Source organism: Oryctolagus cuniculus, chromosome 9, assembly GCF_051225735.1.
Source record: "Oryctolagus cuniculus isolate XC-2025 breed Fujian yellow rabbit chromosome 9, ASM5122573v1, whole genome shotgun sequence".
Classification (NCBI taxonomy): Eukaryota; Metazoa; Chordata; class Mammalia; order Lagomorpha; family Leporidae; genus Oryctolagus; species Oryctolagus cuniculus.
The window spans coordinates 116,220,973-116,247,886 of record NC_142875.1 but is presented as its reverse complement, the minus strand read 5'-3'; the positions used below and the strand labels follow the sequence as shown (position 1 = coordinate 116,247,886).

Sequence of the window (26,914 nt, the reverse complement as noted above, 5' to 3'; positions counted from 1 at the left end):
AAGATCCTCATTTTATTTTGTCCTTCCACCTGCAAACATCTTGCCAAAACGCCAAAGCTAGTATTTTCCTTTCTTTTTTTAATACTAATTATTTTGAAGCTGAGAAGTTGGGAGAGCAAGAGGACACACAAAGCCTCCATTTGCTGGTTCACTCCCCAAAATCTCTATAATAGCCAGGTTCAGGTAGGACCAGGTACCTGGAACTCAATCTGTGTCTCCCACAAGGGTAAAAGGAACACAACTACTTGAGCCATCACTTCTGTTTCACAGAGTCTGCATTGTTGGGAAGCCAGAATCAAATGCCAGAACTGGAGACTCATAGAATGGCAGAGGTCCTAAATAGCACTCTGGCCTCAGAATCAGCCCTTAAGGCATTTGGATCTGGCTAAAAAGCCCATGAGAGTATTTCAGGCATGGAAAGCCAAGTCACTGTGGAAAAAAAAAAAAAAAAAAACTAAATGAAAGATCTCTGTGAGTGAGATCCCAGTGGAAAGAGCGGGCCATCAAAGAAGGAGGTACCTTTCTCTGAAGGGAGGAGAGAACTTCCACTTTGACTATGGCCTTGTCTAAATAAGATCGGTGTTTGCAAACTCAGAAGGCTTCCATAACCTTGGCAGCTCATGACAAGAGCCTCGGGTGATTACTGACACCATGAACAAGTGTGTCAATTGTTTAATCAACAACAGGAGTCACTGTGCACTTAATCTCCATGTAGGATCTCTGTCCTTAATGTGTTATACTATGTGAATTAACAGTATAACTAGTACTCAAATAGTACTTTATACTTTGTGTTTCTGTGTGGGTGCAAACTGTTGAAATCTTTACTTAGTATGTACTAAGTTGATCTTCTGTATATAAAGATAATTGAAAATGTATCTTGATGAAGAATGGGATGGGAGAGGGAGTGGGAGATGGGATGGTTGCAGGTGGGAGGGTGGTTATAGGAGAAAAAGCTGCTATAATCCAAAAGTTGTACTTTGGAAATTTATATTTATTAAATAAAAGTTAAAAAAGAGAGAAAAAACAAATTATAAAAGAAAGCCAGAGCTGGGAATCAAACCCAGGTGCTCCAAAAGGGATGCATGTGCTTTACCAGTATTTTAACCTTCGGCCATATTATATATTACCATATTTATATATGGTGTTATATATATATATATATATATGTGTGTGTGTGTGTGTGTGTATATATATATATAAAAAGATACACACATATAAAGAGCTTGTTAAACTTATTTGTGTGTAAAATATTTATAAGCAGGGATACTTTTATCCCTTTTTTTTACCCTGCATAAAGAATAAAATACATGTAATCTATCTTGATAATGCAAAGCATACAGCTGATACTCTCCTCTCCCATCCCTTCCTCACCTGAAAAAATGGGACAGACACCACAATTTTAAAGGGTCTTGCCTCCTGTGGTTCATTTAGACAAGTCACAGTGTTGAGCGGTACTGGGGACACGGAAGGAAGAGGAGGCTAAATTGAAAGTAACATACTGGATTGCACTTGGGAACCTAAGAATCCTGATGAACAGTGCATAAAATGACAGATCTACCTTGAACTACCCCCCTTAATTGTGTCCGTGATTCCAAATAATTCCAGGTCATCACAGAAGAGAAACGGGGAGTCTCTAACATCAGCAAATGTGCTTTAATAAAATAAATTCTGCTTGACATCTAATTAATGCTCAAGGCCATGCTCCTGGAATTTTAAGTTAGTCCAATAGATGTCTATGTTTTTTCTTACTCTTTGAAAATATGGTCCTGAACTGACTTTCTAACTCAGTCCTTTTTAGTAACTGTAATTTTTTTTCCCTGAATACCTGTATAGGTACTTTAAAGGCAATGTAAGCATCTTTTTCATAAACTTTCTTTAACGAAATTTCTTTTTAACGGCAAAGCAATTCCTTTGCTATATGAATGTTTCATAAGAACAGCAACTTAATAATAAAAGTCCTCTTTACCTCTCAGCCTTCTGTTCTTGCATAGCCCTCTGGTGAAAGCCAGATAATCATCACATTGTGCAGGGACAGTTCCTGTGTTTGAACACAGCCGGAGGGGCAGGTTTATAGGTGTAAGGCAAAGCTGGCTTTGAAAACACCTGGTTTTCCTGGAACCTCAGCTTCAAACCACAGCCGGGGCCCCTGCTTCAGCCTTCATTTTTCAGAGTAACAAACAGCATGGTTTATTCTGTAAAGATATTAAAGGTTCCCTGGGATATTATCCATAAGATTTGCAGCTGTGTTTGATGTCCTGCGAAGGTTTCTGGGACATTCTTATTCATCGTCATCAAAGATCTTATCCTTGAAAGTGGCCAGCACCATTTAATTCCATTCCTTTTGGAAACTCAATAAAGGCTTAGTAATGTTCTACGAGGCCTCCACAATCTACCTGGCTACTTTTCTGTTGACTTGTTATTTGTTGCTGTTGTCCTGGCTGTTTTTTTTTTTTTTTAAGATTTATTTATTTATTTGAAAAGCAGGGTTACAGAGAGGCAGAGGCAAAGAGAGAGAGAAAGAAAGGGGGGGGAGGGAGGTCTTCCATCCACTGGTTCACTCCCCAGATGGCCACAACAGCCAAAGCTGCACCTACTGGAAGCCAGGAGCTTCTTCCAGGTATTCTACATGATGCAGGGGCCCAAGGACTTGGGCCATCTTCTGCTGCTTACCCAGGCCATATCAGAGAACTGGATTGGAAGTGGAGCAGCTGGGACTGGAACCAGTACTGATATGGGTTGCCGGCACTGCAGGCAGTTGCTTTACCCACTATGTTACACACTGTGCTCCCCACCCCCCCCCGGCTGTTAGTTACAAGCAGAGATAACTGTCTAGTTCATGATATCTCACAAATTTAGAAGGAGTACCAGACACATTCCATTTCAATATTCTTTGAATGACTGCACAAGCAATTGAAAAGTTCCAGTCCCAGTCCCTACATTTGGAAAATGTCAACAGTAATGTCTATCCTGTCATCAAGTTCATGTTTCTATTATCAACTGAACTGTGTCTTTTCAAAATTCCTACAGTGTTGGAGCCTGGAGTTTGGGGTAGCGATTAAGCCACTGGTTAGGGTGCCTGTGTCCCACAGCAGAGTGCCTGGATTTCATACCATTCCCTGGCTCCCGATTCCAGCTTCCGGCTTATGCAGGCCTGTGGAGGCAATGGCTCAAGCAGTCTCACATGGGAGACTTGGACAGAGTTCCTGGCTCCCAGTTTTGTTCCAACCCAATCGCAGAAGGCACTGGAGAGTGACCCGGTGGATGGGCGTACTCTCTCTCTCTCTCTCTCTCTCAAATAAATGAAGTTAAAATTCATAATCTGAAGCCATAAACCCAAGTGACTCTATTTTTGAGATAAGGAAGATGTAAGGTGTAAGGGTAAATAAAGCTACAGGGTGCAGCCCTGATCCAACAGGGCTCATATGCTTTCAAGAAGAACAGAAGCACCGGGAGAGCCCATCCTGAACAAAGGCCGTGTGGGCACACTGTGAGAGGGTCAACCCTGCAAACACCTTGATCTTGGACTTCCAGCCCCTAGCCTCTAAGCAAATACATTTCTGCTGTTGAATCCACCCAGCCTGTAGGTTTCTGCTAGGGAAGCCCTGGCAAAACGGCATAGTTCCTAACTTGGAACCCTTGTTTTTGCCTCTACCCAGGAAATGTCACATGTAGATTTCCTGAGGCATTTTAACCTTAGCATGGCTAATTTAATCAACACCTCCCTCAGTTACTGCTCCTTCACCTGAATCACTTCTCGCCATGAATGGAACTTCCAGCCACCTACCTATTCCTTAACCAAAAATGAGGTCATCATCCTTGATTCCTCTCTGTCATCCCCAACATTAAATTTGCTACCACAAAATTCCTTTTCCCTTCTAAATGGCTCTCAAATATAATTTATTTTCTGTGTCCCTGCTGACAGAATTTAATTGCAGCTTTCATTTCTGGAATCTTCTGGTACTTGATGTTCCCATCACTTGTAGTTTTGGTTTTTTCCTCCTCAATTTAGTCTTCTTTACTCAGATAAATCCAATTCTAGCAATGAAAATCACTTTGGCTTCAGAACAGGGCACTACATGATTTTGTTCCCCGTGTCTATAAAGCTTGTCTGTTATCCTCGTACATGTTCTTCCACTCCCAACACAAAGTACAACTTGGAATACTTTGAATCTTCCCTGCTTTCTCAGGTACCAGAGATTTTGCATTGTCCCATCCCCTTTGTCTGAAATGATGTTTCCAAGTGCCAATGCCTATTTGTCCTTTAATACAGAAATTTATTAGCACCTTTCTCCCTGGGCTTGCTTAGATTTCTCAAGTCTTGAGCAGGTACCTCATCTATTACGATGAAATTCTTTGTATCCATTGTTCTTCTCCCCTCCACCCCATCATTCTTAGATTAGAACATGCTTACAGCATTTTTTAAACTATAGGTTTTATTTTTTCAGTCTTTCTCATCCTAGACTTTAAATTCTTTAAGGGGAGGATTATGATTATATATTCTTGTAGTCTAACGGATTTTCTGGTAATGGTATAGTAAATCTTTGACTACAATATAGATTAAAATGTTTTCTCAAAAATAATAATTTAAATTAAAATAATAAATATCTGAAAACCTCTCAAATATTTGTTGAAAGAATGAGTCAATAACTACTAAATAAATCTCATCTTACTAAAACTGACTGCTTATATTTATTGATGAAAATTTTAGGATATGGACCTGAACTAATCTTATGATCATTCTGCAATCCTAAATCCTATACAATTAGATTTTTATATGGTATTTCCTCTAATCTCCAAAATGTTTGCATATTATACATATATCCACATATTCAAAATGTATTTATTAGCATATAATTTAAAATTACACAAAATTCATTTATATTTGAGAATTTTTAAACACTCCAACAGCACTAGAGACTCTGATATGTTGTGACTTGTCTCAGATCATGGGAAAAAATTGGAGAAATTATTACTAAACAAAAATAATTGATTAATTAATTGGACCATGTTGTTGAAAAACTGTCATCGGCAAAGTTAGATTACCTAAGGGCTAGGTAATTTGAACAGTTATCCACAAAGCAGTTTTCTATCATATAAGCCATGTCATTTTAGAATTGGATTTTCTATTACTAAGGGGAAGACACTAAAAATATAACAAAAGTGGTGTGTGTGTGCATGCAGGAGGGGAGAGTGCATCTATTTAGTAAGTTATTAGAGCACTATTTCCAAAAAAATTTCAAAGTTGTGTTGTAAGAAGGTTATTTTCAAAAAAGCCTGGTATTGGCACAAAAATAGACCTGTAGATCAAGGGAACGCAAGAAAAACTCCAGAAATCAATCCACACAGGAACAACCAACTAATCTTTGACAAACGGGCTAAAATCAATTCCTGGAGAAAGGACAGTTTCTTCAATATTCAGTGGATCACAGATCTAAATCTATGACCAGATACTATCAAATTACTAGAAGAAAACATTGGGGAAATTCTGCAAGACATTGGCATAGGCAAAGACTTCTTGGAGAAGACCTCAGAAGCATAGCAATAAAAGCAAAAATAGACAAGCTAAGAAGTTTCTGCACTGCAAAGGAAACACCCAATAAATCAGAGGTGACTGACAGAATGGGAAAAATATTCAAATATGCAACTGATCAAGGTTTAATATCCAGGATTTATAAAGCACTCAAGATATTCAACAACAAAACAAACAATGTAGTTGAGAAATGGGCAAGACATGAAAATGCATTTTTCCAAAGATGAAATACAAATGACCAGCACACATGTAAAGGTACTAAGGACCTCTAGCCATCATGGAAATGCAAACAAGATCCAGAATTAGGTTTAACTTCACTCCAGTTAGAATGGTTATCATCTGAAAATCATGAAATAATAAATAATTACAAGGATTGGGGGGGGAGGTACCATAATATACTACTGGGAATGTAAACTATTAAAGACAATGTGGAAGACAGTATGGAGATTACTCAGAATTTAGAGAACAAATATACCATATGATCCAGCAATCCCACTCCTGGGAATTTACCCAAACAAAATGAAATCAGCATATAAAAGAGTTGTTTGTATCCCCAAACATTTATAGCTGAATTCACAATAATTAAAATATGGAATCAGCCACAGTGTCTATCATCTTATGACTGGATAAAGAAAATTGGTATATATACACTATGGGATACTACTTAGCCATAAAAAAAATGAAATCTTGTCTTTCATAACAAAATGGATGCAACTGGAAATTATCATGCTTAATACAATAAGCTGGTCCCCAAAAAACAAATATCTTTCCTGTTATGTGATAGTTAATACAGAACACGGAAATATGTATAGGAATTAAATGGACGTATTGTGATTTTACTATTGTTTTTAATCCTTGTTTATACTCCTATGGAACTGTGCTCTTTCTACTTTTTACTTGTTGAATACTTAGGTGAGTGGTGCATTAAGCCTTGTTATTATAAAGTTGATTAAAATTATGTTTTTGTCTTAATTAAAGAAAAAAGAAAGGAAAAAAGAGGGGAGTGGAGGGTGGGAGGCAATTGTACCTAGGAAATGCATGAAATCTGTTATGGTTATTTTCAAATATTGTGTTTTTATTCAGTTTTTTGAAGGGCAGAGAGCTGGAGATCTCCCTTCTGCCCATTTGCTATCAAAACGCCCCAAGACTCAGGCTGGGCCAGGCTGAAGCCGGGAGCTGGCAACTCAGTCCAGGGCTGCTCTGAGGATGGTTGGCACACAACCACGTGATCCTTCACCTGCTGACTCCCAGAGTGTGCGCTAGCAGGAAGCTGCTACTGGGGTGGGACCTGAACATGGGCACTCAGTTTAGACATGAGACACAGACCCTGTAAGAGCTATATCCCACCTCGGGCAGGAATTTGGATTGACTGCTACCAATAATGTTCACGAAAAAATATTGGCAGACTGTCAAATCTAATCTTGTTAAATGTGAGCAGCTGTCACCAGAAGAAACCTAGGGGAGGAGATCTACCAAAATTAAAATAGCTTGCAACCATCCACGGCTGGCTTTTATTCTACTGTTATTTTTATTTTGCTCTTCTTTAGAAATGAGCCCTTCCCATTTTGGACCATCACATTATGAAGTTCTTTGTGAGACTTCCCCTTCATAAGTCTCCTTTAGGAAAAGTTTCAAGAGCTTTGCTCTAATGAGACTCATTGTCTCTGGACTCATCCGTGGAGGCTGGATGAATGTGCTCAGAGGGCACAGAACTGGACCTGCCGTGGAATTAATTGGTTAGCATTGGTTTCCTGACCAAAAGAAAAAAAAATGCTGTTCACATTTCTTAGAAAATGGCAATTACTCTTATCCAGAATTTGAAAATTATTTATTCGAATTATGAATCAAATATTTACATGCTCTATCTTTGAAATAGTTCTTCCCTAACATAGTATTTTCCTTCACACTAGCACTATACTCTCGACAAGGCTGATAATGAATTACTCCTTATTTTATGTCTCAATTTTTTATCCATCCTTCTTTAAAAGCAACAGAACGAATTCTGCCTTTCTGTAATATTTTCTATTCACGTTGTAAGGACTTTTTATTTTCACAAATGTAGAAAGCAGGGTGATGATAAGATAAATTGTTCAATTGTTTCCTTTACTAAGAATTTTGGAAAGGTGTACTTGGACAGAGAATTCAGCAAGAGAGACCTTATTGTTTTTGGAGGTGAATTCTGCTTCAGGGCACAGTGCTCAGGGCAAATGTTTCTCTCCCTTGGATGGGTAACAACTGTGTCCCTTAAGAACTAAAGAAAGTCATTAAATATGGGCCCCAAAAAGAGGCTAAAGAATTATAGTTGAGTTTAAATGTGGTTGGGCCATTATCGGCTCTGTGGCTTGTTTTTTAGATCTCTGAGTTGCAACAGGACCTAATGATACCTAGTTGACAACATTACTGTGAGGCTTAAATGATATAATTTAGGAGAGTACCCAGTGCAAGTTTGTCATTATTATTTGCTCAGTTATGACAGTAGTTGCTCTTGATTTTCTTAGAGATATGCAATTTGAATAGTAACTCATATTTCTCTAGATCTAATGAGTATTTTTAGTGACAATGTTGTTCATTTTGCCAAGAAAATATTTTGCGAAATGTGAGCCAATGAGAAAATTAAACTTTCTTCTATTTAAGCAATTGCTAAGTTGAAAGTATTTCTTACTTGAATGCTATTTATTCCACATGCTCAGATTGATAAAAGCAATTAAGAAGAACAGTTGAAATATTTCTCAACTGTACAAATTCTGGTTTAAATTCTGTTGAGTTCCATTTACTTCAGTGGTCATTGTCAGAAGTACTGGCAAAACAACTGCTATACTAACATCAGTGCAAACATAATAATCCTAAGACGAGCAGTAAGTGAAGTCGAAGTGCCAGTGGAAGAACAATAGAATCCATTCAGCAGGCACGCTATCGTGGCCATCACTGTTCCAGATACAACTCAACACAGCACAGCATCTCCCACTTTCTCAACACAGTGAACACTGCCCTTTGCATTACTTCTACTTGACCCCTGTCATTGGGCTTGCTGTTTTCAATATTTGATCTGTATTGGTTGAGCAGGCAAAGAAGTAGCGGTCATAAGCACAGGATGGATATTAATGCTGAAGACTTCAGCACTGTATGACTGGTCTACAGAATGGTCCAAATACATATATTCTATAAGACACATGTGCTATCATTTCTAAAGCCTGTGTAGTATTGGAGGGAATAATGATCTGTTTCATTGTTTGGCTAGGCATGTGAAATTTAAAACAAACAAAAAATTTCAGCTATGTAAGCTGTGAAATTGGACCTAGACTCTAGAAAGTTTGTTGAAGACAGAAATTCTGTTTAAAATCGTAAAAGCAGTATGCACTTTTAAGTAAAAGCTTATTTAGAAATACCGTCCTTCCTTAATATGTACCCTCAGAAGGAAAGCAGGTAAGGAATGAATTCTCTTCTTGTTTTGGTCCTTCCTTCTCATACTCTGAAAAACTCCAAGGACCTTTGTGTTAAAATTAACTTTTCTATTTAAAAAATTGTTTTAAATATTTGTTTATTAGAGAGGCAGAGTTACAGAGAAAGAAGGACAGAGAGAATCTTCCATCTGCTGGTTCATTCCCCAAATGGACACAATGGCTGGAGCTGGGCCAGACCAAAGCCAGGAACCAGGACCTTCCTCCTAGTTTCCCACATGGGTGCAGGAACCCAAGGTCCCAGGCCATCTTCCACTGCTTTCCCAGGAACATGACAGGGAGCTGGATGGGAAGTGGAGAAGCAGGAACTTGAACCAGTGCTCGTATGCAACACCTGCCACACAGGCTGGGGCTTTAAGCCGCTGCACCACAATGCCAGCCCCAACTTTTCTATTTTTAAAAGTGTAATGACTGAGCCCAAGTGAGAAAAAATTATTTGCTGTAGTTCATGTAAATATTTATTTATTATAAATATATAATAAGTAGTCATGCAGATCCTGATGATACGTGGTGACCAGGACTTGGTGATGATTGTAATGACTGAAGTGCATGAGCTTAGCAAGCTTACATTATGGTAGAGTCCAGTGAAGGGTGGAGGCAAACGATAAATACAGACATGAATTCACGGATCATTTTAAAATAGGAAATAAAAGAGTTGGATGGGGAGTCAAACAGTTTTTGACCACAAATTCAGAGTACAAAAAGCATGAAATTTGTACAGGTTTAACTTCCAGGATATGATATGTTTTAAAAGAAAAATGCTTTAAGTAAAATTTTAAGTACAATTGAAAGAATTACAAATGTATGATTACAAGCTTTTGTTGAACTAAATGACTGCTTAGTTTTCTCTTTTTCATGTTTTTATATATTTTAACATATTTTTTGAATGAAGAACAGCAGAGTGTCCTTTCAAGTTTGACGATGAAGAGATATTGATTTTTTTTTTTTTTTGACAGGCAGAGTGGACAGCAAGAGAGAGAGACAGAGAGAAAAGTCTTCCTTTTTGCCGTTGGTTCACCCTCCAATGGCCGCCACAGCCGGCGCGCTGCGGCCAGCGCACCGCACCTATCCGAAGCCAGGAGCCAGGTACTTCTCCTGGTATCCCATGGGGTGCAGGGCCCAAGCACCTGGGCCATCCTCCACTGTACTCCCTAGCCACAGCAGAGAGCTGGCCTGGAAGAGGAGCAACCGGGACAGAATCCGGTGCCCCAGCCGGGACTAGAACCCGGTATGCCGGTGCCGCAAGGCAGAGGATTAGCCTAGTGAGCCGCGGTGCCGGCCCCCATACACTCCTGTTGTTGCATTTCTCTTTCCTCACCCCTGTTGATATTCAGAATCCCAAATAGGAACAAAGATGGCAGTAGGAAGAAGGGACAGTTGCAAGAGATTCTTTGAGGAATGAACCTGGGATTCACAGATTGTGACAACCGGGTATGAAGTTGAGGGATGAGTTGCTTAAAATAGACCCAAAGGTTTAGTTTCTAAATATTGTTTATTCCACGGATGTTAACAGGTCAAATCAGCTTGGGAAAAGCTACAAAAATGAACGTGTTCTAAACCACGGGATCTTTCAGCTTCTTTAATACTTCATAGTGCACCATTACCCTCTATCGTCAGAACAAAGCATCCAGCCCTTTGGAAATTTACCTGACCACTGAGCCCTAACTGCATAAGACTATGATGGCATAGAAGACACTTTTTGGGGTATGCAATTCCAAGTTGTTGGAAAGTTTCTGCCTGAAGGCTCTCTGCCTAAGTGGCAGAGACCTTAAATTCTATCTGTGCCTTTCAGCACTGACCTCTTGTTCTGATTTGCACACTTCTACTAACCAGTGACTTTGACACATAGCCTGTCGGGCCTTGACTAACTCAACCCAAATGCTGTTGTGATGTTAACTGCTCCTGGGCCAGTTAATCATCATCACTCATTCTTATATTCTTACCAATAATGATCTTTGAATTTGCAATAAGTTACTATAAATTGTAATACTTTTACTAACAATTTTTAACTTATACACATACACATATATATACTTATGTACTCATAACTTATAAACTGTAAGTTATAATACTTAATAATAATAATCTTCAAAGTTACTTTCTAACCAATTATTCTTTAAACAGGAAGATCACTTCCTGCTGTGGTCAAACACAGGCAGATGGGTGTAATGAAAGAGGAGGTGTACAGCAGGACGTGATAAAGGAACAAACTGTTGGACTGTGACTCAGACCAGCTTCACACACAGTTTCAAAAAATATTACAGAATTGGCAATGCCAGGTCTCATAAAGCTTAAATGGAAGAACAGACGGGGGTAGAGGAGGCGGAGGGAGAGGAACAAAGAGATGAGGAAGAAAGGGAGGAGGAAGAAAAAGAGGAAGAGGAATGGGAGAAAGAAAAGGAAGAATGAGTAGCAAGTGGCTGCTTTTTTTTTCTCCCTGTACCTTTAAAATGTTAAGCACACAAGGAAGATAGCAAGTCAGTAACAAGTACTGATATCTGGTATTACAACAACCAGTTTGTCTAATAAGATGGTTTAGAAATGAGACCCTATATGTGAATTAAGCAATACCAAAAGACAATGTAAGAAGCCAAATGCTGTGGGCTGTGGGGAGGGAAGTGAGGAGAGAGAGAGAGGGGAGAAAAATAATTAGGGAAGGAGTGGAAATTTGGGGAATGGGTTACTAGAAATATTTAAAGGGGGCTAAGATGAGCATGCATAGGACAAAAGTAAGAGTAATATATTTCACAGCTAAAGAAATTTCAACTACAATCTGAAATGTGACTAAAAGTTCAGCATAACTTGAACATATTCAGCTTGTATTTGAAAAGGTCATATTTATAAATAATCAGTTCACTTCCATTAATTACCAAGTTTATGGAAGTATTTTCAAGAAAACATCCCCTTTCCCCCAGTGGGAATTGACTACTTTACTTGCTATAAAAATGAACATTTTCATTTTACACAGAGGGTAAAGCTTTGTCGTATTGATATTAAAGGGGCTAAACTACTTTTCAAATAAGAACTTCCTTATCTGGGTGGGCATTTGGCATAGAAGATGGTTCTTGGGATGCCCGCATCCTATATCAGAGTGTGTAGGTTCTAATTCTGGCTCCAATTCTGATTCTACTTTCCTACTGATCCACACCAGATGACTGCTTAAGTAATGGGGTCCATGCCACCCAAGTGGGAGACCAGCATCCAGCTGCTGGCTTTGGCCTGGCCCAGATAGGGCTATTTTGGGCATTTGAGAAGTAAAGAAATTGTTGGTCTCTCTCTTGCTGTCTGACTCTCTCTCTCTCTTTTAATAAATAAGCCATTGTAATCCATAAATCGTACTTTGGAAATTTATATTCATTAAATAAAAGTTAAAAAAATAAATAAATAAAATCTTTAAAACAACGAAAAAAAATAAATAAGTAAAAGTCTACCTTCCCAGAAATGGGCCTCTTATGTGGTTCAAAATCTGGAACAATAGCTCAAGAATTGAGCCTGAACAGAGAAGTTGCAACAAATATTTCCATGTGAAATAAATTAAGCTTTGATTTCGAACAAGAGTTTGAGGATAATTTACAAAGATTTATCTTATTATCTGATTGAACGAATCTGGGTGAATGATCAAAAATCATACTCAACAATTTATGGAGACCTGTTTGCTAATAAGATGGATTGCAAAACATAATTTCAGATAAATAAAATCATGCTGCTCTTACTCCTCTCTATAAGACATATTCAATCATTGGTTTATCTTTTGCATTATTCACCTTTAATCAAAGAAATTAGGTTGCTCAATTTCACATCAGTAGATTGATTCATTTTCTAGTTGTCAGGCACATAGGGCATTCTTATGATATTTTTAAGGAAGTAATTCATGGCAGTACTTATACTTACTATTTTTCTATGAAATTTATTCTTTGAGAAACCAACTTTGAAATATAAATTGCTGCAGCGTTGTTTTCAATGACCAAAAAGTATTGCTCAGATGATGGGATACAATATTATTTATACATTATTTATAGTTAATAAAGGGGGATGACATCATATCTGTTTACTTCCTATAGTTATACAAATTGTGATCTTGAACTGAACTTAATGAAAAATGTCAGTCAGATCAACCAAACAATCAGACATAAGGACACTCAGAATTTCCTTTTAAGCATTTAAAGAATAGGTTCACAAGTTTAGATGAGGCATTGGTGTGAACAAGAATAGGAAGAATAGCAACCATGAGACAATGGAGTACAGTCTGGCAGAAATAGTTTCAAGAAAAGGGGCAGTGATCCTTGTAAAAGGGTAGCAGCTCGAATATTTGATCATGGCAAGTGAGGAAAACTTTCTTCAAATTTCCAAGGAAGGATCTTATGATCAAAAGTCAAGCGTTTATCAAGATCCTTGCCAGATAAATTCTGACACTGGCATCTGATTGAGGTCTATTTTTTCTAATACTTTATTTTCTTCATAATAATGTAAAATTAATTCAAACAAGACAGATTCAATCTAGCTCATAGATACAGTTTTAAGAATATAATGATATTACATTCTTCTTTCCCACCTTTTCCCTTCTTTTTCCTTCTTCCCATTCCTCCCTCCCACCCTTTTCTTCCTTATTACCTTTTGAGATAATATATTTTAATTAACATTACAGTCAAGGGCTTAATGTTCCACTAAGTTAAGAGGTCAAAAAATAAAAAGACCTTAGTTCTGCAGTAATATAGTCAGAGGATATAAACAATAATAAAATTGAAAAGTGACCATTTCACCTATATATAGTAAATTTTAAAATAATCACAGATCATTAACACTGTAGTAGTAAAACATTCTTAGCCATTGGTTTGACAAAGAGGCGAAAACTTATGACAAAAATATATTTTCAGCTGTACAAATACACACAAGCATATTTTTCTTCTTGGGAGGGGTGGTGTGATGTTTTTTAATTTTAGCTCCCATATATAAGGGGGGGTATGTAGTATCTTTCTTTTCTCTGTCTAGCTTATTTCCCTCAACATGGTATCCTCCAGTTATATCGATTTTGATAAAAATGGTAGAATATCATTTTTATAGCTGCATAATATTCCATTGTGTATACATAATTACATATATTATATACATAATTTTCTTTATCCATCTGATGATGGACACCTTCATTCCTTGGTTGAGTCCATATTGTGGTTACTGTGAGCAGTGCTGCTATAAACATGGTGATACTGATATCTCTTTGATACACTGTGTTCATGTTTTTGAATATATACCCAGTAGTGGGATTGCTGGATCATATGTCAAGTCTGCAACTGATAAAGGATTAATAACCAGAATCTACAAAGAGATAAAGAAACTCCACAACAACAAAACAAACAACCCACTTAAGAGATAGGCCAAGGACCTCAATAGACATTTTTCAAAAGAAGAAATCCAAATGGCCAATAGACACTTGAAAAATTGTTCAGGATCACTAGCAATCAGGGAAATGCAAATCAAAACCGCAATGAGGTTTCACCTCACCCTGGTTAGAATGGCTTACATACAGAAATCAACTAACAACAGATACTGGTGAGGATGTGGGGAAAAAGGGACACTAATCCACTGTTGGTGGGAATGCAAACTGGGAAAGCCACTATGGAAGTCAGTTTGCAGATTGCTCAGAAACCTTAATATAGACCTACCACATGACCCAGCCATCCCACTTGTGGAATTTATCCAAAGGAAATTAAACTGGCAAATAAAAGAGCTGTCTGCACCTCAATGTTTATTGCAGCTCAATCCACAATAGCTAAGACATGGAATCAACCTAAATGTCCATAAACAGAAGACTGGGTAAAGAAATTATGGAACATGTACTCTATAGAATACTATACATCAGTAAAAAACAATGAAATCCGGTCATTTGCAACAAAATGGAGGAATCTGGAAAACATCATGCTGAATGAAATAAGCCAGTCCCAAAAGGAAAAATATCATTTTTTCTCCCTGATCGATGACAACTAAGCACCTAAAAGGAAACCTGTTGAAGTAAAATGGACACTACGAGAAATAATGACTTAATCAGCTTGTGTCCTGACTGTTGAGGAACAACTTACTATTTTATTCCTTTTAGTATTTTTTTGTTCTGCATAATACCATTGGTTGAACTATTTAATTAACACACAATTATTCTTAGGAGTTTAAATCCAACTGAAAATTGATCCCTGTTAAATATAAGAGTGGGAATAAGAGAGGGAGGGGATGTAGAGTTCAGCACATGCTCTACCCGTAATGGTAGAGCTAGAAATGTGCCAGGGGATTCCAATTCAATCCCATCAAGGTGGCATGTACCAATGCCATCTTACTTGTTAAAATGATCAGCGTAAGTTCATAATTGATCAAAAATATAGGATTAAGTGTCAAAGGGATAACATAAATAAGACCAATGTCTGCAAATAATAATTGATAGAACTAAAAAGGAGAGAACAATCCTACAGGGGAAGCAGGATACACTGCAGACTCATAGAACGGCAAATGCCCTAAACAGCACTCTGGCCTCTGAATCAGCCCTTAAGGCATTTGGATCTGGCTAAAAAGCCCATGAGAGTTTCTCAGGCATGGAAAGCCAAGACACTGTGGAAAAAAAATGACCTAAATGAAAGATCTCTGTGAGTGAGATCCCAGTGGAAAGAATGGACCATCAAAGGAGGAGGTATCTTTCTCTCAAGGGAGGAGAGAACTTCCACTTTGACTATGGCCTTGTTTAAATAGGATCAGAGTTGGTGAACTCAAGAGGCTTCCATAGCCTTGGCAGCTCATGACAAGAGCCTCAGGTGATTACTGACGTCATAAACAAGAGTGTCAATTGTTAAATCAACAATGGCAGTCACTTTGCACCTGCTCCCCATGTAGGACCTCTGTCCTTAATGTGTTGTACTATGTGAATTAACAGTAAAACTACTACTCAAACAGTACTCTATACTTTGTGTGTCTCTGTGTGTGCAAACTGTTGAAATCTTTACTTAGTATGTACTAAGTTGGTCTTCTGTATATAAAGATAATTGAAAATGAATCTTGATGAAAAATGGGATGGGAGAGGGAGTCGGAAACGGAATGGTTGTGGGTGGGAGGAAGTTTAAGGGGGGCAATTCAAAAATTGTACTTTGGAAATTTATATTTATTAAATAAAAGTTGAAAAAAATCTCCCATCAAGCTGGAGGCATCAGAATTACTGACTTCAAAATATACTACAATACTGTAGTAATTAAAACAGCATGGTACTGGTGAAAAACTGATACACAGTTCAATGGAAAAGAATAGAGAGCCTTGAAATTAATCCACATATATATAGCCAACTAATTTTTGACAAAAGTGCCTACATTGTACAGTGGAATAAGTATAAGCTCTTCCATAAATGGTGCTGACTGAACTGGATGTACATATGTAGAGAAATGTAATTAAATCCTACTATATCCAAAAATCAACTGAAGATGGATCAAAGATCTAAATTTAGGACCTAAGATTATGAAGCTGCTGTGAGAAAATATAAGGGCAACACTACAAAACATTGGTGTAGGTTGCAATTTATTGGATACAAATCCAGATGCACAGTTAACAAAAGCAATACTAAACACATGAGATTTTATCAAACTCAGAAGTTTCTACACAGCAAAGGAAACAATCAATAGAATGAAGAAACATGTAACAGAATGAAGGAAAACATTTGAGAACTACCTCTCCAACAAAGGATTAATACACAGAATATATCAGCAACTGAAAAAATCCTCAGCAATAAAATAAATATGATAATTAAAAAATGGGCCATGGACCTCAATACAGTTCTCAAAAGAAGAAATAAAAACTGACAAATACATGAAAAAATGTTCAACATCACTAGCCATTAAGGAAATGCAAATAAAAACCACAATGAGATATCATCTCACTCCATCAGGATGGGTATTATCCAAAAGACAGAAATAACAAATACTGATGAGGATATGGGGAAAGGGGAACATTTATACACTGTTGGTAGGAATGTAAATTAGTGTAGTCTCTGTGGATTGAGGTCTATTTTGCTTTATGTAGTTTAAGGTTTCTGAAAAGTTACCTACTAATGTATACTTAAAAACTTATAAACTAGAGAACATTTCAAATGCTCTGGATTGGGACTGCAATCCAACCATAAACAAAAAAGCAAATCGTGGATAAAATTTTAAATGAGAAACATTCTCTCTTGCTTCTTGCTTTTGGAAGTGAGCACTTAGTGTGCTGGGTTACTTTTCAGAATGCAATGACTCTACTTAGAAGGACTAAGAGTAGGATGGGTACAATCAGTTCTCTGAAGCAATGTCTATATACTTAAAAATCTGTTTGACAGTTTTGAGCAATGAATGATGACTGGTTTGCATTGGTGAATTTCCAATCAGTGACTAATTATGGCTCCCTATCATTGCACATTTCAGAAGAAATATACTATGAATTCAGTAACTGTGCTTCTAAAACATGATAAGCTCCAAAAGTAAGCTTCAGAAGAACAACAATGAGAAACAAAAATCAAGAGTCCCATCAACTGTGTTTTGTTTTTAAGAAATGTGCTCTTGCATTATGTTACTAGTTCTATTAAATTAGAAACATGCAAAGGGAAAAAAAAGAGATTAGTAATTCTATTTGTGTCAAATGTTGGTACTTTGTTCATGTGTGATTGAATTAATTTTAGCAACAGATGAAGGTTAGGGAAGGGTAATGGTGATTATCTGACCCTGGAGTCAGCCTAACAGAGCTTTCTCCTTTCTATGGTAAAGTGCTTTGCTATTGAATTTTTTCCAGTGCTATTTCTTGAACTTTTCAAGCCTCTCTAAATAGATTTACACATCCACCCAGTCACCATACCACCCAACAAATGTTTATACTTCTTGAAGGTATAAACTTTTAATATAGTCTTTAAAATAGACTTACTATTTAACTGATCAAATTTATAATACATGCTACAAATATGCTTAGGTAAAACATTTATATAAATAAAATGAATATATTGTGGCATGGATTAATATTTCCTTTTTCAAAAGGGTTCTACACATAAAGAAATTTAAAAACCAACTAATCATTTGGTTAAATGCTCCCATCTGCTGGTTCACTCCACAAATGCCCACAGGGATGGGGCTGGACCAGGCTGAGTCAGGAACCAAGAACTCAATTCAAGGTTTCCACGTGAGTGGCAGGAATTCAACTACATTAGCAGGAAACTGGAGCTCAGGAGCTTGAGATAGGTATCAAATCCAGACACTCTGATGTGGGATACCTGCATCTTAATCAACTTGTGTCTTAACTGCTAAGCTAAACACATACCTGTGTTTTATTTACGTGCTTGTACTCCCATTGCTTCCTCCAACAAGCACACACATAAACACACACATACACACAGACACTATCTGTATATTCATACAGCAACTGTGAAGTTTCTAACTACAAGTAAGTTTATATCACTTTCCTGTTCAAAAGCTATAGATGACTTTCCAGCTCAATCATAATAAATTCAAAACTCTTTCACTGCTCTGTGATTTTCCGACTCTTACTTACCTCCATGGCCTCCCTCCTAACCCCCTTGACACTCATTCAAGGGCACCCTCTGGCCTCTCCTAAACCATGTGAAGTCCCATTCCTTAGTCCCAAAGCACGTTCCTTTAGAAACTCAGATTCCTCCTTCACTTCATTCCGACACTTGCAGAACTTTTGCTTACTACCCCTACCAGGAACATCCTGAAAACTGCTCTCGTTGTCCTGACAATGTCAGCACTTGAAATTATTTATTTTTCTTTATACCTTCTAGATTTCAAGCCCCTATGAACAGTGATTTTATTTTGTCCACTGATGCATCTCAGCAGCCAGGAAGAGGTCAATAAAGATTGAGTGAGTGAAAAGATAACTAAACAAATGTGCATGCCCTGTCTTCTGTCTTGCTGATGTAGGTTAGCATTAAAGAAAACCACTGAAATAATGCTCCTTAGTTTTCATTGTGCAATCATAGAATACTTTCATAATTATGACAGCAAATGTTTAACTAAATGTTAAAGCAGTTATATATTAAAATTCTCAAACAATTGATCCATCTAAAATCTTTTCATTCTAATTATATGTCATTTTTAAATTGTATAATTATTAAAAGCTATGGATAACAATACTTAGGGAGCATCAGTCCTTATCATATGCTACCTGTTTCAGGTGAATTATCATTTCTTTAGGTCTATTAGTGAGGAACCTTTAAAATCATACTGTTCAGATCTCAGGCTCACCACTCACTAGCTAGACAAACTTGGACAAAATTATTTAACTTCTTTAAGTCTCATTTTCCTTCACCAGACGATGTAGTTAGTATAATATAGTCTATTCTGCAACAGCACAGATGTCTACACTGTGAATCAGCTCATATGGCATTAGCATGTGGAAGAATGATGTTAGCATAAGCAGAAGTCATACTGGTTCCTAAGTGTTTTTTTTTTTTTTTTTTTAATCACATTAACTTCTTGTGCTACCAAGAAATAGTAGCTGAATGCAAAGTATAGCAGAAGGGTTGAGTACAACAAATCATGGAAACACAGGAAGCATTCTAGTAGTTTTCAGGTGCATGCAACTTCTTCTTGGCTCAAAGTGACCATGAGCTCTTTTTATAAAAGACCTTTATACTTGCTTTATACTTTATAGTATCAATGTAATTTTGCTTGTATTTTAAAGGTAAAAATCCCTTATTCCCTTTATTCTGTAGTCATTAAGATGTTAACATATTTTAGATATTCTTTTGGTATTTATTTTTATGGTTATTATATTTTGGTAAGTGCTCTGATAACATTCTTGGTTTTACTTTGGAACTGTACCCATGAAATCTATTCTCTTTATATTAATAAAAACTTTAAAAAATAAAATTCTATTCCTAGTTTAAAAACAGTTTAAATGGTCAGCTTCAACACTTATTCCTCACCATACTTATTGTGCTTAGTTAATGATTATGCAGAATATGAGTTTTATTTTGGCATGCATAGGGCTGTGGTAGGGATTACATGGGAAACTTAATAGAGTACCTAGTACTTAGTAAAGATCAAAATATGAATGCATGTCCCAAACCCTTAAGTTACTAGAATATAAGAAAGTACAATTGTATTTCACATATTTCTCTCTATATATACATAATTGCATATTATGTATGTAAATATGATATATAATTGTCAAATGTACACATATATATTCTCTCAATACAGTTATATGTAGATAAATAATGAATCAGAATGTGCATAGATTGCTTCACACAACTTTTGAAGCATATTTTTAGATTGATCAATGACTTCTTTTTCCAGCAGTATACCATTTTAAACAGATGATTTTTTTCCAAGAGAAAATCTGAAATGCTTGATAACAAACTTAAGATATATATGTTTAAGCACATTAAATGTTTTCATGAGCCAGCAGAAAAGTAAAGAATTCTCAGAAGCCAAACTAAGAAGAGGTGAAAATACTCCATGGCCAGATGCCGCCTGGAACTTGCTGACCTTAGGGAACCTAGAGTTCTGATTTCACATGGATTGCACAAAACAGATTATGTACTGAGATCAAGACTTCAATAAGTGGTCTATACAAAAATCTAGGGGCCTGAATGGATAGCGTAAGGATAAATAAAATCATCCAGTCATGCTCCAGAGTATAACAAGGAAATTGACCTTGGTGTCGGGTGGAGAATTTTCCCACACAAACAGTACACCTGTGGTCAAAAACCTTGCAGGGCATAACTTAGTATGGTTCTAGATTAAGAGGGAGCACCCAGAGAGAAAGAAATGACAGGGGCTGGTGCTGTGGCATGATGGGTAAAGCTGCCACCTGCAGTGCTGGCATCCCATATGAGCACGGGTTCAAGTCCCGGCTGCTCCACTTCCAATCCAGCTCTCTGCTATGGCCTGGAAAAGCAGTAGAAGATGGCCCAAAGGCTTGGGCCCCTGCATCCATGTGGGAAACCTGAAGGAGGCTCCTGGCTCCTGGCTTCAGATTGGCACAGCTCCAGCCGTTGCAGCCAACTGGGGAGTGAATCAGCTGATGGAAGACCTCTCTCTCCTCTCTCCTCTCTCTCTCTCTCTCTCTCTCTGTAATTCTGACTTTCAAATAAATAAATAAATCTTTGGGAAAAAAAAAGAAATGACTCTCTGCTGTGGCCCGGGAGTGCAGTGGAGGATGGCCCAGGTCCTTGAGCCCTGCATCTGCATGGAAGACCAGAAGGAAGCACCTGGCTCCTGGCTTTGGATCAGCACAGCATGCCGGCCACAACGCGCTGGCCATGGCAGCCACTTGTGGGGGTGAACCAACGGAAAAAGGAGGACCATTCTCTCTCTCTCTCACTGTCCACTCTGCCTGTTAAAAAAAAAAGAAGAAGAAATGACAAAAACAAAAGCAAATATTTTTTGAAGGAACTGCCATGCATTTTGGCAGGACTCATGCCAACAGATAAGAATGCTCACAGATAAGTTTCTAAAAAATATGAGCTCTTAACCAAATGTCAAAACATACAGAAGTAAATGATGCACCATGAATCAGAAAGGCAACAAAAGACAGAGTCTGACCCATAAGAACATCAACAGCTGGAGTTACCAGACATGCTATAGAAAATAGTAATATTTAACACACTTAAAGAAGTTTTTGAAGAATAAAAAAGAAAACAAACATAGATGAATATGGGTCAGCCATTATGGTGAAGTGGGTTAAGAAAAACGATTGGGTGCCTACATCTCCTGGCAGAGTGCCAGTTCAAGTCCTGGCTGCTTAGCTTCTCATCCACCTTCCTGCTATGTGCCTGGGAAGGCAGCAGATCATGGCTCAAGTGCTTGGGCCCCTGCCACCCATTTGAGAGGCTCGGATAGAGTTCCTAGCTCCTGATTTCAGACTAGTCGAATCTTGGCTTTTGCAGTCATTTAGGAACTGATCCAGCAAATGGAAGATCTCTGTCTACCTTTCTCTTTGATGCTGTGCCCTTTCAAATAAATAAATAAATAAATCCCTCTTAGAAGCAATAGGAATAAGACACTATAATTAAATAATAAAAATGACTTTCATCAATGATTAAGATAAATGTAAAAGTCACTGTACACACGAACACCTAATCATATTCACTACAAGGCTTTAGAAACAGTTGAAGAGAGAATTAATAAACAGGAACAAACCTAAAATATCATCTAAACTATAGTATATATAGATAATGAAATAAAAAGTGAAAAAGATAATAAAAAAGATGAAATAGGGAGCCTAATATAGTCTAGTTGAATTATAGGAATAAATAATGAGGGAAAGACAATGTTAGAATAAAAGTTGTAAATTTTTTCCCAAAAATGATTAAAATTTATCATCCAAGTCAAAAGCTCAAATACAAAGATGACAAATGAAAACAAATTGGCATACATATAGATAAAGGGAAGGTCTTGAAAATCACCAGATAGGAATGAGAATGATGAAGATATGTTAATAGCACAGTAATCAAAAGATAGAATATCTTAAAACTGTGGAAATAAAACAACTGTCAACTTAGAGTTGTAGATTCAGCAAATATGCCAGAAAATGGAAAGGGCCAGGATTTGCAGCATACACCCACAAAATATCCTTTTCTATAGAAGGAAGAAGTTTCCAGATGGAAAATCTACAATGTAAGAAAAATGATAACTAAAGAAAGTACAAAATATACATATTCATGAAATAAATATCAATACCTTGTAAAAATAAATATGAAATGATATACAGCTATAATGCTTAACAGCAGTAGCACACACATCAGCATGCAAGTTGTCCTGCACGTACTCCATGTCACTAAGGAAGAAGCACACATACACTACAATATGGTCCCCATAATGGAGTATTCACAGTTGCAATAGAGCAGGACTTCTGTTTCATTTTAACTACGGCTTTTTTTTTTTTTTTTGACAGGCAGAGTGGACAGTGAGAGAGAGACAGAGATAAAGGTCTTCCTTTGCTGTTGGTTCACCCTCCAATGGCCGCCACCGCCAGCGCACTGCGCTGATCCAATGGCAGGAGCCAGGTGCTTCTTCTGGTCTCCCATGGGGTGTAGGGCCCAAGTACTTGGGCCTTCCTCCACTGCACTCCCTGGCCACAGCAGAGAGCTGGCCTGGAAGAGGGGCAACCGGGACAGAATCCGGCGCCCCAACCGGGACTAGAACCCGGTGTGCCGGCGCCGCAAGGCGGAGGATTAGCCTAGTGAGCCACGGCGCCAGCCAACTAAGGCCTTCTAAGAGCTTTGACAATGCTTTGAGTGGATGGATAGATAAGCAAAGTTCCTTATTTTTTACATCTTAGATTCTGATTAAGTATAGATGTAGAGGTTCTCATAAGGCTTTTAGATTAGGTAGAGTTTACAAAGGTCTAACTATTAAGAGAAAATTATGGTATAAAAATCATTCAAAAGAAGGTGAGAGAAGAGAGAAAAAGAAAGTAGAAATAATTAGAAAAGACACAATAAAGAGATCTAAGAGGGCTGAATAGGGAAAACACATGTTGATTTTGATACAGGAAGATACCAGAACAGGGGAGGAACTGGGTTCCCTGGACACAGTGGAAGAGAAGTTTTCAGTGGAAATTCTTCAGAAAGACAAGAGACTCTGCAGCAGCAGGTACTGCACAATTGAAAGAGGTGGGGATGTGAAGAGTTGGATGTGCTAACGGGCAGTTAGGTCAGCTGGAGTGCAATTAGTTCACTTGGAAGGCAGGTCAGCTAACCACACTTAGTTTTATCAAAGCTAGACAGGACTGTAATCCTTGCCTTCTGGTTAAATCTGTGTTTGATTTTCAGAATGGGGCCAATCAGAGAGCGCCACTTTGTATGTAAGAGCCAGCAGTGGCCAGCTCCTTTGGCAGCTCCACCTTGGAGCCTCTCTCCTGACTGCTGTAGTAAAGGCTTCTAGATTTCAATAAATCTTGCTTTTCTCACTGTCCCTGTCTATGTTAAAATACAGCTAAGATGTAGCCCATATTCTAATATCATCACCTTCTGCATCCACTAATGTTCGACAATTCATTACTTGACAGTTCTACAACCCATGATTATTTAATGCTAATACTTCTGGGAAATGTAATAATTCCAATGTACACGCATTAGAAACAAAACCAACATACCATCGCTGATGCAGTTTGTTGCTGAATTAAGTACATAGCAAAGAACAAAGGTCTGAGATCAGAGTTCCGACAGGTTTGGATATGAAGAACACTGACAGTCTCCAAGTGGGCATGGAGAAAGTACAATTAAGAAAAGGACAGTGGGTGCCGCGGCTCACTAGGCTAATCCTCCGCCTAGCGGCACCGGCACACCAGGTTCTAGTCCCTGTCGGGGCGCCGGATTCTGTCCCGGTTGCCCCTCTTCCAGGCCAGCTCTCTGCTGTGGCCAGGGAGTGCAGTGGAGGATGGCCCAAGTGCTTGGGCCCTGCTCCCCATGGGAGACCAGGAGAAGTACCTGGCTCCTGCCATCGGATCAGCGCGGTGCGCTGGCCGTGGCGGCCATTGGAGGGTGAACCAACGGCAAAGGAAGACCTTTCTCTCTGTCTCTCTCTCTCACTGTCCACTCTGCCTGTAAAAAAAAAAAAAAAAAAAAAAAAAAAAAAAAAAAAAAAAAAAAGGACAGTGATGGCTGGAAAAGCAAAGAGCCTTTCTGATCTTCATAGATTTGCCTATTGTCAGTTCCAGGCCATCAACAAACTCATCTAGGGATCACACAAAAGGATTTCAGAGTAGGGAGTCTTCACCCTTCTTTGGGATTCAGTTCCCTCATCTGTGAAATAAGAGTTTAGGTGCAGAAGTTATATAAAGTCTCTTCCATTTTTTACATCCTATGCATATGTGATGCATGAAAACAAAAACTATCATATTGCCTTGACTTGTACCAGAGGACAAATGCTACTAAATTACTATGAACACCTGCATTAGAAACATAAGCAACACATAATCACTTACGTGCTCTGCTGATGAATAATTAGGGAGCATCCTTCCCCTGTGTAAACATTAACAGCGATCCTCCATGTTACTTGTGCCACATTTACATATGAGAGGAGAAATCTGGATTGAGGCTTTAAAGAGGAAAGCTTACTTATAGGGGAGGAGAGGCTAACAATTTCAATTTGCCAAATTTATTGGACTGTTTACTCATCATCAAAGAGAGATAATGTTTTCATTTCCTGCTGCCTTATTTTAATTTTCCTTCTATATGTTGTTAAAAATTGGTATTCTCTACTGTAAGTATGCTTTAAAAATCAAATGGTGAAAACATATAATTCTGTAGGTTATAAAATTTTCATATACGATAATAATGAATAACATAAGGCAAATATAATGACCATAAAAGGATGATAGAAATTAGACCCCAGCAATCACTGCTGATGGTGACTATTAATGCTATTAAATAGATACAATTCAAATATAGCCTTATTATTAATGTCTGGATGCACCTGTGCTTCATATATAGAAAATCATATTTTTAAGCACAAACGATAAAGGCAACGGTACTCTTGTACAAATAATGAGGTTATGCCAAAATAACCCTATTTTTTATAAATGACAGCATTTGAAAAAAAAAAGTTTGTTTCCAAATCACTGAAAAGATTGCAATGGTGGATAATTTAGCTTCATTAAAATAAAGTATATTGTGATAAGCAAGTTAGTCTTTAGAGAATAAATTATATTGTTAGTAAGCAAGTTGGTGTTTAGAAAGCAGCCAATATCATATGCTGAAATGGAGCCAATTTAAGAAGAAATGCCTGAGCCAGAAATTCAACTTGTATACAGACAGACATTACTTGGATTAAAACCTGAAAGTGCACAATTAAAATTTCCTCTCATTAAACTGGCCTTAAAATTTTTGGTCCTCTGATAGATTAGAAGATCTGTAGTTACCTCATTCAGCATTCCCAAGGGCACTGGTTCAGATTTCAAAATCATCAATGCCTATGGCTTATCTTCCACCAGCATTCTATAAATAAAGCCCTGAACTGAAATATCAGATGGAATGAGAGAGTAAAGTACTGTTTATTTGAATTGAAACTAGATTATCCTAACATAAGCTTCAATAGTCATGCAATATGCTTAAGTAAAGATTTTTCATATAGTGCTCTTAAGTGTACTATTTGTGTGTTTTCTAAAAGAGTTGTGCTTTATTTTGAATAGTATCTTTCGAAGACCAATGTTTTGTTGAACAAATTATGAAATTTAATATTAGAATTAAGTTTCTTCAGTCTTTTCCAAGGACCAGCTGATACATTATGGATCAGATCAAAGACTATACAAGGAAGAGATAAAGGTAACTTACTTTGGTGGTCGAATGGTACCCCAGACCCCATGATGCTTGTGTCCTCACCCTGAGAACCTATACATAGCCTACCTTAGTGGGTAGAAAGGACTTGTAGATATGATTAAGTAAGAATTGTGAGATTTTGAGACTGGAGATTTTCCTGGATTATCTAGGTGGTCCAGTGTAAGCACAGCATCCTTATGAGAAGTGGGCAGGAGGGTTTGAGTGAAGGGAAGGAAATGTGATTACTGAAGCAGATATCAGAGGAACGTCATTGCTGGCAAGAAGGCCACGAAGCAAGGCAATCAGGCAGCTTCCAAAACCTGGAAAATGCCCAAGGACTTACTCTGTTCAGACTGCTATCACAAAATACCATACACTGCATGGGTTTGTGAGGAACAGACACAGATTTCTCAAGTTCTGGAGACTGAGAAATCCATGATCAAGGTGCAGACAGAGTTTCTGGTGAGAGTCTATTTTCTGATTAACAGATGGTGCCTCTTAGGTGTTTCTTGCCATGGTGGGAAGAGCTCGCTAGCTTGCTCTGTGGGATCTCTTATCATCCCAGTCATGAGGGCAGAGTCCTTCCAAAGACCATACCTCCTAATACCATCTCATTGATGATTAGGTTTCAACATACATTTTGAGTATAATTTT

At 37.8% G+C, this 26,914-nt stretch overlaps 1 protein-coding gene across 3 annotated transcripts in view; it reads right to left on the bottom strand.

Annotated features, from left to right (window-relative positions):
* Positions 1–26,914, bottom strand: part of PIK3C2G (phosphatidylinositol-4-phosphate 3-kinase catalytic subunit type 2 gamma) — a 403,205-nt gene that overhangs the window by 146,981 nt on the left and 229,310 nt on the right. The gene's annotated exons all lie outside the window — the stretch shown is intronic.